We start from the raw sequence: 12590 nt of genomic DNA on the forward strand, positions 1-12590 counted from the left end.
TTCATTTTACATTTGCATACCACTTGGCAGAGGATATCAGATTCATTGCAATGTAATTTCCAGTAAATAGTCATTCTTCTATTCAGCTCTTATGCAAGATTCTTGATCTTACAAACAACTTGGAAGTACCACCAGATAATGAACGAGATCAGAAATCCTTTGTTTTTTGTCACTAATACTTTTTGGTGATTTTCCAACTCTAACATTCAATGGTACTCTATCATATGCAAGAGAGGCATTTCTGTACAGAACGTTCCTGAGAAAGATGTTGTCTCAAGAGATTCTATATAAAAATAATGAAATCAGCAAATGAGAACTTTAAGATATGTATTTATACCATGCAAAGCAACGTCTTCTGCTAGCTGCAAGTAGGAGAGAATCTTTTGCTTGCTGCAAGTGGTGCCACATTAATTGGTACGCTCAAAATTGTCTGGCAAGATAATGGCTCCTGTGGCATGGAGATCTACCACATCAGTTGTAGCTGGCTGAAAATGTCTCTCATTTAATGTGGCAGTGTCACAACCTTAGTATAAATGACATAAGTGTCCCTAATTGTAAGGCCCCTACTGTGTCTCTTACGGGTACCCAGTAGTGCTAAACTGGGTTGAGTGGAACATTTTTCCCTTTATTTTTGTGGAGGGGGGGGGATGTAAGGGGAATAACGTGGCTTTCAATACTGCAAGGAAAACTAAGTAAGGTGGTCATCTTGTAGAAGAATTTTTGGTATCTCCAGATAGCAAAAGACATGATGCAAAGTTAAAAAATAAGTTATGTTTCTCTCCAACCCATGGTACACTCTATCCTGAGTGGAGTGAGGTGTCCTCACATGCCTTTGTGAAGTAGAAATGCAGATGAGTCATTCATTTACTCAGAATTTCCATCAAGATCAACAGAAGAATATATCTCCACATTTCAGATGGAATGAGGATAACTTTTTCCAGAGGGTGGCTGCCAGGGCTGCCAGCAGAGAAGTGCTACTCTTGTGCTATTGTAGAACCTGGGGGAACTGCTGCCAGGAGGGTTGAAGTGTAAGTTAACCACAGCACCCCTAGGAACAAGCCTGTTGTCCAGACTTGTGTTCCATCATGTGGTCTTCCACATTCCCAGTATCTGCTTCGTGCCTATGGATTGTAACTGAAGAGCTCCTTAGAGACTGGGGTTGAGTAAAGAAAGAAAAATGCTGAGACCATGTCTTGCAAGAAGGCTCTAGTGTTGTGTGAATTCTAGTGAGGGCCAGCCTGTGGTCAGAGGGAGGCCAGGCATAAAGTCAGGGTTTTGTCCTGGGATTCAGTGGATTCAAATCCTAGCTGCCATGAATCATACTGCATCTAGCACTGCATGTTGTGCAGTGGTAATTTTGCAGTGGTAATTTTGCGGTAAGGCATGTACTCAGCAGCCTTACTAGTTACAGTGAGCCTAAATTAGGGAGGATGAGGCTACAGTGGTCTTAAGGGAGGCCCACAGGATTCCTGAGTCACCCAAAGTAAATGGCAAAAAGGTGTTATTTAGGACACTAAGATACATCTCAGCATCTTGCTCTGAGCACGAAGTAGAAGCTGCAGCACCAAGGTATTCCAGAGACACACAGCTAAGCAACCATTTAGTGATTTATCTTCCTATATCAAACTGTCTCCCATGAATTTATCTGCTGCTAGAGAATGATATGCAGTGACCATAGCTAAAGTAGTGTGAGCAAGGCAGATCTGACTTTTGTTCTTTGAAGGCTGGGTGATGAAAAGAGGTGGAGAGAATAGGCGACTTAACTACTGACCTGTAGGGCAGAGGTCACTTGAGAGCCAATCTTAAATCTAAAGGCCAAAGACAAAGTGTCAGAATAGAAATCCATCAGTTTTCAGGGATATAATTGTATTTTTAATACAGCAGCTGCTAAGAGAATTGAAAAGGGGAAGGTGGATAGAAGGGAAGAAGCTCAAACAAGTAGAGAGGTTACAGAAGATAGACAGGTTTCTCTGTATCTGATTAAGAGATGTATCTGGTTGGATTTATCATCATTGTTCTGTTGATAAACCACTGCTAGAGTTTTCACTGCACTCTGGGTCGGTCCAGGTCTTTTCTGTGAGAAACAGATTCATCCCATCGTACTCTCTGCAAGCCCCCTTCCTGTGTGTGTGAACAAGTGCATATGCTGTCCCCCCATGGTTTGTTTTGCTGCCACATACTGCAAAAACAACAGTGCACAACTGAGGGTCCTCTTCCAAGTTCCAACTTTAGCATCCTTTGGAAAGGGATCCCCCTGGCGAAAACACAAAGACCAGCCACCTTTGGGGTGAAAGACCTGGAACACGAATCTTATGAAGAGCAGCTGAGGGAACTGGGATTGTTCCGTCTAGAGAAGAGGAGGCACAGGGAAGACCTTATTGCTCTCTACAGCCACCTGAAAGAGGTTGTGGCAAGGTGGGAGTTGTCCTCTTTTCCCAGATAACAGAGATATGATGAGAGGGAATGGTCTCAAGTTGTGTCAGGAGAGGTTCAGGTTGGATATTAGGAAGAATTGGAGCAGGCTGCCCAGGGAGGTGATAGAGTCACCATCCATAGAGGGTCTTTACGCAAAGTGTAGATGCAGTATTTGGGAATGTGGTTTATTGGGCAATATTGGTGGTAGATGGGTGGCTGATCTATATGATCTTAGAGGTTTTTTCCAACCTTAATGATTCTATGATTCTGTGTCTGCATTTCCTCTGATGAGTGTCAGTGTCACAAAAGAACATAGGGGTGGCTCAGGATGAAGGGGAGGCAGAAGTCCTTATTGTGGGCCTCAGTATGGACTACATTGGGCCTCAGATGCGTCTTCTAACTTTTGTGTTGGCAAGCAAAGCAGGGAGGTATTCACAAGTACAGGGAAGAAGTTTCCCATGACCTCACCTTTCTGTTCCATTACACTTGGCTGGTCCTGAACAACATTGAATAGCTCAGACTTGCGGAATATCCTTCACAGTGTTCGAGGTTAGCCATGAGATACCACTGTATGATGCTGAAGAAACCTGTCTATGCTTAACAGGGGTGAACCCAGGATGCAGATCACTGTTAACAGTGGAGCTGGTTTATAGTGTTGGTTTTCTCTTGGTGACTGTTTTTGGCAAACCTTCGATGTCCTGGAGCTGAGAGAGGCTAGGAACAGCCAATATTAAATCTTCATCAAATCAAAGCAGAATTACCGCGTTCTGATATGTAGATATATAACCAACTAAAATACAATTTACAGAATTCCCAGATTCAAGGCTACATTATTACATTCAAGCTTTAGAAGGGCTTACACGTACTGGAAAGATGTGAGGACTTCAAAGAAGAAACTACAGTGGCTAAAAGCACTCAGTCTGGAGGGAGGCTATTAGACCTAGTAAACCAGGCACAGAAACTCAGGCCAACTGACTGCAACTCAAAGTATTTTACTGCCTGTAGGGTAAAAAAATGTTTCAGAAGGAAGTACTTGGCCCTACTAAGAGCTGTGTAAAAGCTTCTGTTGTGATCTCTGTCGCTCTGAATGGGAAAAGCCCATTGCCAGATGTAAGGATGGCTGCTGGCTCATCGGAGCAAGTGAGCCTGGCAGCCTGAGTTTGCCAAAAGCACTCAGCACTGGCACTGGCTTGGGTGGGAAACGTTCCCTTCACTGCAAAGGCAGGAGAAATAACATGGTGCTGAAGGGAGCTGCCCTTTCTGGCTCCTCTTTTCTCTGTGTTTCCAAGCACAGAAGAGCTGCCAGCTGCTGTGTGGTGAACATGCCCAGCCAAAGTGTTTGGCCGAGGATATTACAGTCTCAAAGGACACGTTACTGCATAGACACAATGCAAACGGATGTTCCCCAACACCTAGATATGGACATGGGGAGAGAAACTCACTACAGGAAGTGCTAGCAGACAAATTTTACCAATCTATTTTGAACTGGCGAGCAGAGTAGAAAACATTTGTATATATATTCCTCTCATCATCTCTTGGACGTTTGCAAAAGTTCACTTGAGGTCATGTGCAAATTTTGTCTTTAATATCTAATTCTTCTTTCAGATGAAGGGAAAAGAAAAATAACACAAATGAAAAGGAAATACCTTTGAAGGTGAGAGAAAGCATGTATGATGATTCTTACATGTCTGGCACACTTGTCTTGTGGGTGCATAGACTTCCTCTGTGTTACTTATATATGTGTCACCTACAGAGAACAGAACACTATCACCTCATTTCTGCTACACTTAGTAAATAAATCAAATTGTCAGGTAATTCAGAAAGCCCTAGTGCAGAGACTCCTATTGATTTCAGATTATTAATTTCAGACATTTCCAGAGTGTCTTCCAACACCACAGGCTGCTGAGCCAATACATAAAAGTATTAATTATATTTTTAATATCTTAAAACATTTTATGTTTTTGTTAACAGTATGTTTGTTATATTGGTTGCCTACTTCTAAAGGTAAATAAGTGAAAATGATGGTAAGATGATAAAAAAAAAATTCTTTTTCTCACTTAATCAGTTAAACACTTCGAACAGTATTCAAACATGTGGTGTTAAGGTAAATAGAAGCAGAAATGATATTTCTTCTTAAAATCTACAGGTCTGCATCAGACAGGGGCTTGTCATAAATGCTGCCTGTAAGCTTGACTTCCTCTGATATTTATGTTTGCTTTTATCCTGACTCTGAAATATTGAAGAAGTCTAAGACTGAGGTTCACAATAAAACTCTTGATCTTGAGGGTTCAACTTAAAACATTTCAGGGCTGTCATGATTGCTTTTTGGGGTGCTTTCTGGGTAGGGAGCTTTTATGGTTTACCTTGTAATTTCTGACCACGTGTGCTTTTAAGATATCTCAGAAAGATGAATGTGAATCTAGATGGAACAGCTGGCAGTGCAGAAGCAGCTCTGGAAGGCATTTGAAGACTTTACTAAGTCAGACACCTAAAAATAATTTCATATTGCTTCCTGTATATATAAGAATGCGATGTCTCTAGCTGCTTTTAAAACCTGTGACTATGGATTTGTGTCTTGAGTCCTGTAGGAAGGTTCTTTACACAGCAAGAGCAGAAAGGTGCTAATTAGGGAAGGCACTAAGGCAATCAAATAGATTATTTACTGATTTTAGCAACAGCAAGCTCACTGAAGGAAAAAAAAAAACCCAAAACCAACGAAACAAAACAAAAAAACCCCCACCACACTCCACCACCCCCACTCAGTAGGTTTTTTTTCCTACAGTGTCTCTTATCAGTCTCTTGCAGAGATTCTAAAGCTCTTATCTTGATAGTCCAGATTACCAAACTGATCTCCTCTCCATGATGAATAGTATCAATATTTTCTACTGTCAGCAAACCTTAATTCCCAATACAGATAATTCAATTTACAGAATTCTCCTCTCTCCTCTCCTCTCCTCTCCTCTCCTCTCCTCTCCTCTCCTCTCCTCTCCTCTCCTCTCCTCTCCTCTCCTCTCCTCTCCTCTCCTCTCCTCTCCTCTCCTCTCCTCTCCTCTCCTCTCCTCTCCTCTCCTCTCCTCTCCTCTCCTCTCCTCTCCTCTCCTCTCCTCTCCTCTCCTCTCCTCTCCTCTCCTCTCCTCTCCTCTCCTCTCCTCTCCTCTCCTCTCCTCTCCTCTCCTCTCCTCTCCTCTCTTCTTCTCCTCCCCCCAATTAATTCCTATGCTTTAATACCATCTAAGGGTCCTTAGTGAGAAGAGGATCTGCTTGCTATGCAGGTGCAAGTTTTCAGCACCACAGCACAACAGCAATATCACCCCCTTCTGCCCTCCTCAGGGCTTCTCTTTGTGAACCACTTTTTCTTTTTCTTCCTTTTCAGCTCTACAACCCCATGAAGCTAATCTGATTATGCTAATTTGTACTTCATGAACCCAAACACTGTAAGGGATCTGTGGAGGGTGAGCCGGGCTGGGGATGAGGGTGGTGAGGACAGGATTGAGGGTGTGGGAGGGGGGAGCACACCATTGTCTAATGGGTTCAAGCCAGTTAACAAAAAAAGCTGTCTGTATTGTCAGACAAAGCACACTCTGGGTAACCCCTTGCTGCTCTTGACAACTTAGAGTGTTCAAAACTGGCCTGCGTTACTGAGCAGAAAAGGGAGCATGGAGAATATACAATGAAGGCGCACAATGGAAAGTCTGTTTCCTGTTGAACGTCGCTTTTCTTTCTCCTTAACTAATCCTTCCCAGAATCTAGTAGTTGAAGTATGGTCCACGGATTGTTAGTCAGGTGGTAGCTATGGCACTAGACAGCTTCTGATACAACCTCATCTGTCCAGCTAGACTGAGGCTGCACTCAAAAATTACTGAATAATGGGCAATGAGTTTTCAGGCATGCACACACAATGCAAATAGGTGCCACCCCGGCAGGAGCTGACCATGTCCCTTGCCTTGTTTTACCAGCATTATCTTTGCTATAATTGAAATTGCTCAAGAAACTGTCCTACAAGAATAGAGAAAATCTGTTTTCAAGATAAAAGCAACCTTACTGTAGAATTAGGCAAACACAGAATCATGGAATTGTTAAGATTGCCAGGGGCCTCCTGAGATCGTCTGGTTCAGCACTCCTGCTCAAGCCATGCCACCAGGAGCAGGTTACCCAGGCTTGTGCCAGTCAGGCTCCGAATTTCCACAGACTGAGTCTGTAACCTCTATAGGAAACCTGTTTCCATGCTTACCCACTCTCACAGTAAGAAAATCTCTTCTTGCGCTCAGATGTGTTTCAAGTTTTTAATTCATGCCCATTGCCTACCATCCTGTCAGCAGGCAACAATGAGGAGTCTAGGTCCTTCTACATCACTGCCTCCCAATACACATTTTCACACACTGATCAGATTCCCTTCAGACGTTTCTTCTCCAGTCTATGACCCAGTTCCTTAATCATCTCTGTGGCATTCCAACGGGCATGCTCCACTAGCTACATCTCTCTCTGGGGAGCCTAAACATGGATGAAATACTCCAACTCTGGCCTTACCAACCGTGATTGCTGCATAGGACAGTGACATTGCTGCAGCACTAGAGTAAGCTGATGCTTAGCACATACACAACTCCACCACTGCTTCTGCTAAGTGTATTTATCACAAATTTCAAGAATACTTTGTATTTCATGTTGGAAGGAGGTATCTCATTTTCACACATAACAGCAGTGCTGCCTATTGGTTGCAGAGATTATGAGAGAGGGAAGAGGACATTGCAACACTTCCAGCAAGAGATGGGCCTGAACTTGCTGTCCCTAAAACTCCGGTGAATGTTGTTTGCCTTTTATTTGCCAAAAGAGCATGGGAAAATACTAAAGTGTACTTTGTCGTTGTTTACTTTTCTCTGCACCCATTTCAGGCGGAAATTCAGAATGGTGGTTTCTAAAAGACAATTCCTTCTTCTGCTAGAGATAAATTATATGCTATTAGGAGAGAAAAGGAGAAATGGAAGGAAGACATTTGTTCTGCACTCCGCCTTAAGTAGCATGGCTCTCATTTCTCCTGCAGAGCAGACTGTTCAGTCCTGCAGCCCTAAGCGGAATGTTTTAGGTCAACATTTGATGAAAATAAATGGAGGAGTAAAAATGACTGTCTTAAAGCTGTCATCTTGAGTTCAGTTTTGGGCTCAGCTGTATTTGCACAATGTTTCAGGGAAGGCATTACATCTAGGACATTTGATAGGGTAGGAGACATCTAGTATCTTGCCAGCTTTGCTCCTCTTGAGATCTCGTTTGCTGAACATGTCAGGCATTACAACATGTATAACAGCATTTAACAAAACTAACACTAAACAAAATAATGAGTGGAATGACTAAGCAAAGGATCAGAAAAAAATATCAGAAAGACAAAATTAACATATTAAGCGCAAATATAAAAAAAAAATATGCTTTCTGAAATTACTACATGTTGATTGCATTTCACATGGAAATCTCCTTTGTTTTTCTTTTTCCTGGGAACTACTGAAGCTTGTAAGACATGAGCCAAACCAAACAGTGTGTTTATAAGCTATGCTACACTGTCCATAAATACATCCCATTAAACAAACAATGTGATATCTGAGACAAAGTAATCCCGGATCCTCTGCTGCTTGAAGGCCAGATTTTGGAAAGTACTGAAACATCTAAAACCCTCTCATATCTAATGAACTTTAAAGATCTGGGCTTTTGCCCTACTGATGCATCCAACACAGAAAAGACAACGTATATAGCAGGGCTTTAAACTAGATTTGATGGAGGAAGGAAATGTATTTCTGAATGACAGAGAAGAGCCAGGGAACACTGACACTTTAGGAAGCAAAGGGGAAAACCTCCCCCAAGAAGGTAACACAGGCAATAGCCCAGGAGAAGTGCCTGGGAAGTACACAGTATGAGAATTAAGCAGTATGAAATGGAAGTCATGGTTCAGTTAGATAACTATGACCTAATTGCTGTCACAGAAACACAGTGAAATGAATCACACAATGATGACTGAAGGCAACAAGCTTTTTATAAAGGATAGGCTGGGCAGGAGGGGCAGGCGAGTGCCCTCCATGTTAGGAGGTAGATAGACAGCAAAGAGCTCCCTCTGAAAAACAGCTAAGATTAAGTTGAGAACTTCGGGTTAAAATTAGGGATCGGGCCAATATAGAACATCTGGTGTTTGGGGCCTACCAGAGGGTACCTACCAGTATCATGTCTGACCAAGGGGAGCCCATTGATAAGGCCTTCTTGTTTTAGCTACAAGAACACTCGCAGATTCTCATCCTGATGGGGGATTTCAACCCCTGGATATCTGCCAGGAAAGCAACATGGTTGCAAGCAATCCAAAAGACTCCAGGATAACTTCCTGGTCCAGGCATCAGACAGAGCAACAAGAGGTGAAATGTTAGTGGACTTGGTGCTCAGCAATGTGAAGGGGAACAATAAAGAGGTTAAGATTGGGCTGCTGTGACCATACGTGAGTTGAGTTCATGGTCTCAAGAATATGAGCCTGGCAAAGAGCAGAGGCAGGACCCTGCACTTCCGCAGAGCAAATTTTAAACTGTTTAAGGAATTATTGGATGGGATACCCTGGGAAACTGTCCATAGGGATATAGGAATTGCACTGGCAGATCTTTAAGGACACCTAAGAGCTCCCTTCCAACTCTAGCCACCCTACAGTTCCATGAACAGTGTTGCAACCTATTTAAGTCCTGTGAACAAAACATCCAGTGATACATCTGGAGTTGGAGTATGAGTTCAAGCCCCCTCTAGAAATCAGCTCTGCTCTCTAAGCACAGCTCCGTTAAAGCACATAATGGACTACGCAGATGCTTAGTCCAATGCTGAAACCTAATCAAGGATGAAAAACTTGAGCATTCAGGCATCTAATGACAATCTAATGCATTTCTAGAAGACCTACATCACTGCAGCCAAGGTGATATCTTCTGTACCTGAACTCTGGCTTATAAAAATTCAAGGAGTTTACTGCTGCAGTAAGAATATAAAACACAAGGACTGTGTAACTCAGCTGTAAGCATATGCTTTGGCTAACTGTGTGGACATAATTTAGGAGTATACACTAGGGAGTTCCTGGATAGAGGCTGGAACATTGTCCACAAGGTGTTACAGCTCCGGTCCCAGGCTGTACTTAGGAATCAACTGCTACTTTAGAGGTTTGTAGGAAGAAAAAAATCTAAATGGATTCTTAAATATGTGTGAAAACGTCTTTTGGTTTGAGGAAGGAGTCACCTGAGGTTGATGCAAATCTGAGCAACTCTGCTACTCAGATAAGAAACACCTTTGTACCTCCACTTTGCAGTCTAGATTTGCATCAACCAGCACTCAAGGAAAATAAAGTGATGTTATGTTAGGGGATAAATGGCTGTGTTAACTTCCTGAGCTTTTTACTTGCAGGTATTTTTATCAAGGCACTTTAGCAAACACTGAAACAAACAAACAAACAAACAAAAGCTTAAAAGATAGGAGAAAGTGACCTGCTGGAGAAAGAGCATGGAAAAGAAGGAGAGTAATAGCACAATAAATTTTGAAGGTGGAAGGTGCACAGAGAAGGTATGGCCTGAGCATTCATGTGTTCATTAAAAGCTTGCAGAAGAGTGAAGTAACAAAGACCTCACAGATGAACAGTCAGATTGTGAATGAGGTTCTGAGAGAAACAGGAGACTGAGACCTGTATTAAACAATGACTAAATGCTGAGAGTGGCATAGATCAAACAAGAAAATAAGGGAAACTGGGAATACAGCTGTGAGGAATCATAATGAAAGAAATAGGGTGCTACAGAGAGAGGAAGGAGACAAAAATGCACTAGAAAATCAAAGTAAGAAGCCTGAGGGTGATATGAGACTGTTGGGAAGGCTGGGGGAAATACAGTGAGGCAGAGAATTATGGAGCAAAGGGGGAACTGAATTGGAAGAGGACAAAGATAGATAGCATTGTGGGCAGATAACCATGGATCATGAGCAAGGCAGGGTGACAGCAGACAATGGGAGTGTCCATTTTTGTCTGTAGCAAAGACCCAAATTCTAACTTGGATGAATAGATTTGAGTTTGAAAAATCTAAGAAAGGTGAATAAACTTAATATAGCAATCCACAGAGTATGAACATTTTTATTTGCCTTGTTTTGGAAAGAGGGGTGCAGGTATATGATTTTTCAGGCAAACTAATGATTAGATAAGTAAGTTCTCCTCTTCTCCTAAGGTGCCATCTTTCAATTCCAAGTCAGTGTCTGTAGAATCCCAGACATTAAGAAATAAAACACTAAATATGCATATTCCATATTTAGCATTAACTTCAGCAGCAAGAAGCCAAGTCATGCTTCCAAACTAGGAACACAGACCTACTCTTCAAAAATTGTACCACCTTAATTGCCAAAGGAAATGAATACAACATTACAAATTGGGTGTGAATACTCTAGTTCAGATTCTCCATGGCTTTTGTAAGATGTACGGAGTAACAAGTAACTAATATCTCATGCCCTGCAAGGACTAAAGATGTGAATTTGAATTCACTTTGAAAAGAGTTTTCTTCACCACTATACTCTGCTACAGCTCAGTGTTACACGGTGGTTTTAGCTTTGATTGGAACTGACTAATAACAACTGTCTGTCCAGGATCAGTTATGACACGCGGTAAGGCAGCTGTCAAGAACAGCAGACAAGCACGTGGCACCTCAAACTTCCACAGCTGTTTTTGAAATAAAAATTTGGCAACTTTATGGATAGCTAGAATTCAGAATAAAATTCAGAAAATATTTATATTAATTTGTCATTATTGCACTAGAAGAAAAAAAAAACATACTCCTGTCCAAAACAAAACAAAACAAAACAAAACAAAAAACCTCACAACTTTGGCACATGTGGAAGCTGGGCTACTGTTAGTTTTTGTTTGTTTTGATTAATTATTATTACTATTATTATTAGTTTTTATGTTGAGATTTACACTTATGCAACATGGAAGCCAATGGTATCCTGGGCTCCATCAGAAGAGGGGTGGCCAGCAGGGAGAGGGGGGTGATTATCCCTCTCTACTCTGCTCTTGTGAGGCCCCATCTGGAGTACTGCATACAGGTCTGGGGCTCTCAGTACAGGAAGGACGTGGAGCTTTTGGAGAGGCTGCAGAGGAGGGCCATGAAGATGATCAGAGGGCTGGAGCACCTTCCTTGCAAAGAGGGAGCTGCGCTTGTTCAGCCTGGAGAAGAGAGGGCTTCGAGGAGACCTCATTGTGGCCTTCCAGTACTTAAAAAGGGATTATAAAAAGGAAGGGAATAAACTTTTTACAAGGGTAGACAGTGATATGACAAAGGGGAATTGTTTTGAGCTCAAGGAGGGAAGGCTTACTTTGGATGTCAGGGGGAAGTTCTTTACAGAGAGAGTGGTGAGGTGCTGGAACAGACTGCTCAGAGGGGCTGTGGATGCCCCATCCCTGGAGGTGTTCAAGGCCAGGTTGGATGGGGCCCTGGGCAGCCTGGTCTAGTACCAGATCTGGAGGTTGGCAGCCCTTCATTGGCAGGAGGGATGGAATCTTTGGAGCGATCTTTGGGGTCCCTTCAAACCCAAGGCATTCCATGACTCTGTGCACACAGCAGAATACTCATCGGTCCATTTTAAGACTTCCTATACACACAATATTCTTTTTATCTCCTCACCCATAAGAAATGAGGGGAGTGTTTCTTTCAGCTCACTCAATCTTTGTTGCGGCCGTTGCCGGTTTATTTCCCTCTCACACTGTGTGTTGATCCCACGCCAGGCCTGCTGGTAACGAGCCTGGTGCCGCTCAGTGGCACAGAGCAGAACTGCAAGGAGCAGAAATGGTGCCGCACTTCCACAGCTTGTGGGGAGAACACCCTTCCAGGGAATCCTCTGCCGCTGCACCAGGAACACGCCAGCACCCAGCGGGAGACAACGCATACCGACCTGCCTTCTGCCAAACCTATCGCGTTTTACCACCCATCAGCTGTGGAAAGCAATATGCTGCTCTGGAAAAAAACTGGTTTTCGTGTTTGCACTCAAGCACAGAAAGAAAGAAACCGAGAGCAAAACAACCGAAATAAAGTTCGGTCGGAAAGCAGCCGCTCACTGCTCAGGGAGTGCCGCTCCCCACACTCTCCCCCTCCCCCCCTTCCTGTCCCCCTGGCGGGATCAGACCCGGCCCAGAGCACCGCCGCTCC

Source organism: Gallus gallus, chromosome Z, assembly GCF_016699485.2.
Source record: "Gallus gallus isolate bGalGal1 chromosome Z, bGalGal1.mat.broiler.GRCg7b, whole genome shotgun sequence".
NCBI classification, from domain to species: Eukaryota; Metazoa; Chordata; class Aves; order Galliformes; family Phasianidae; genus Gallus; species Gallus gallus.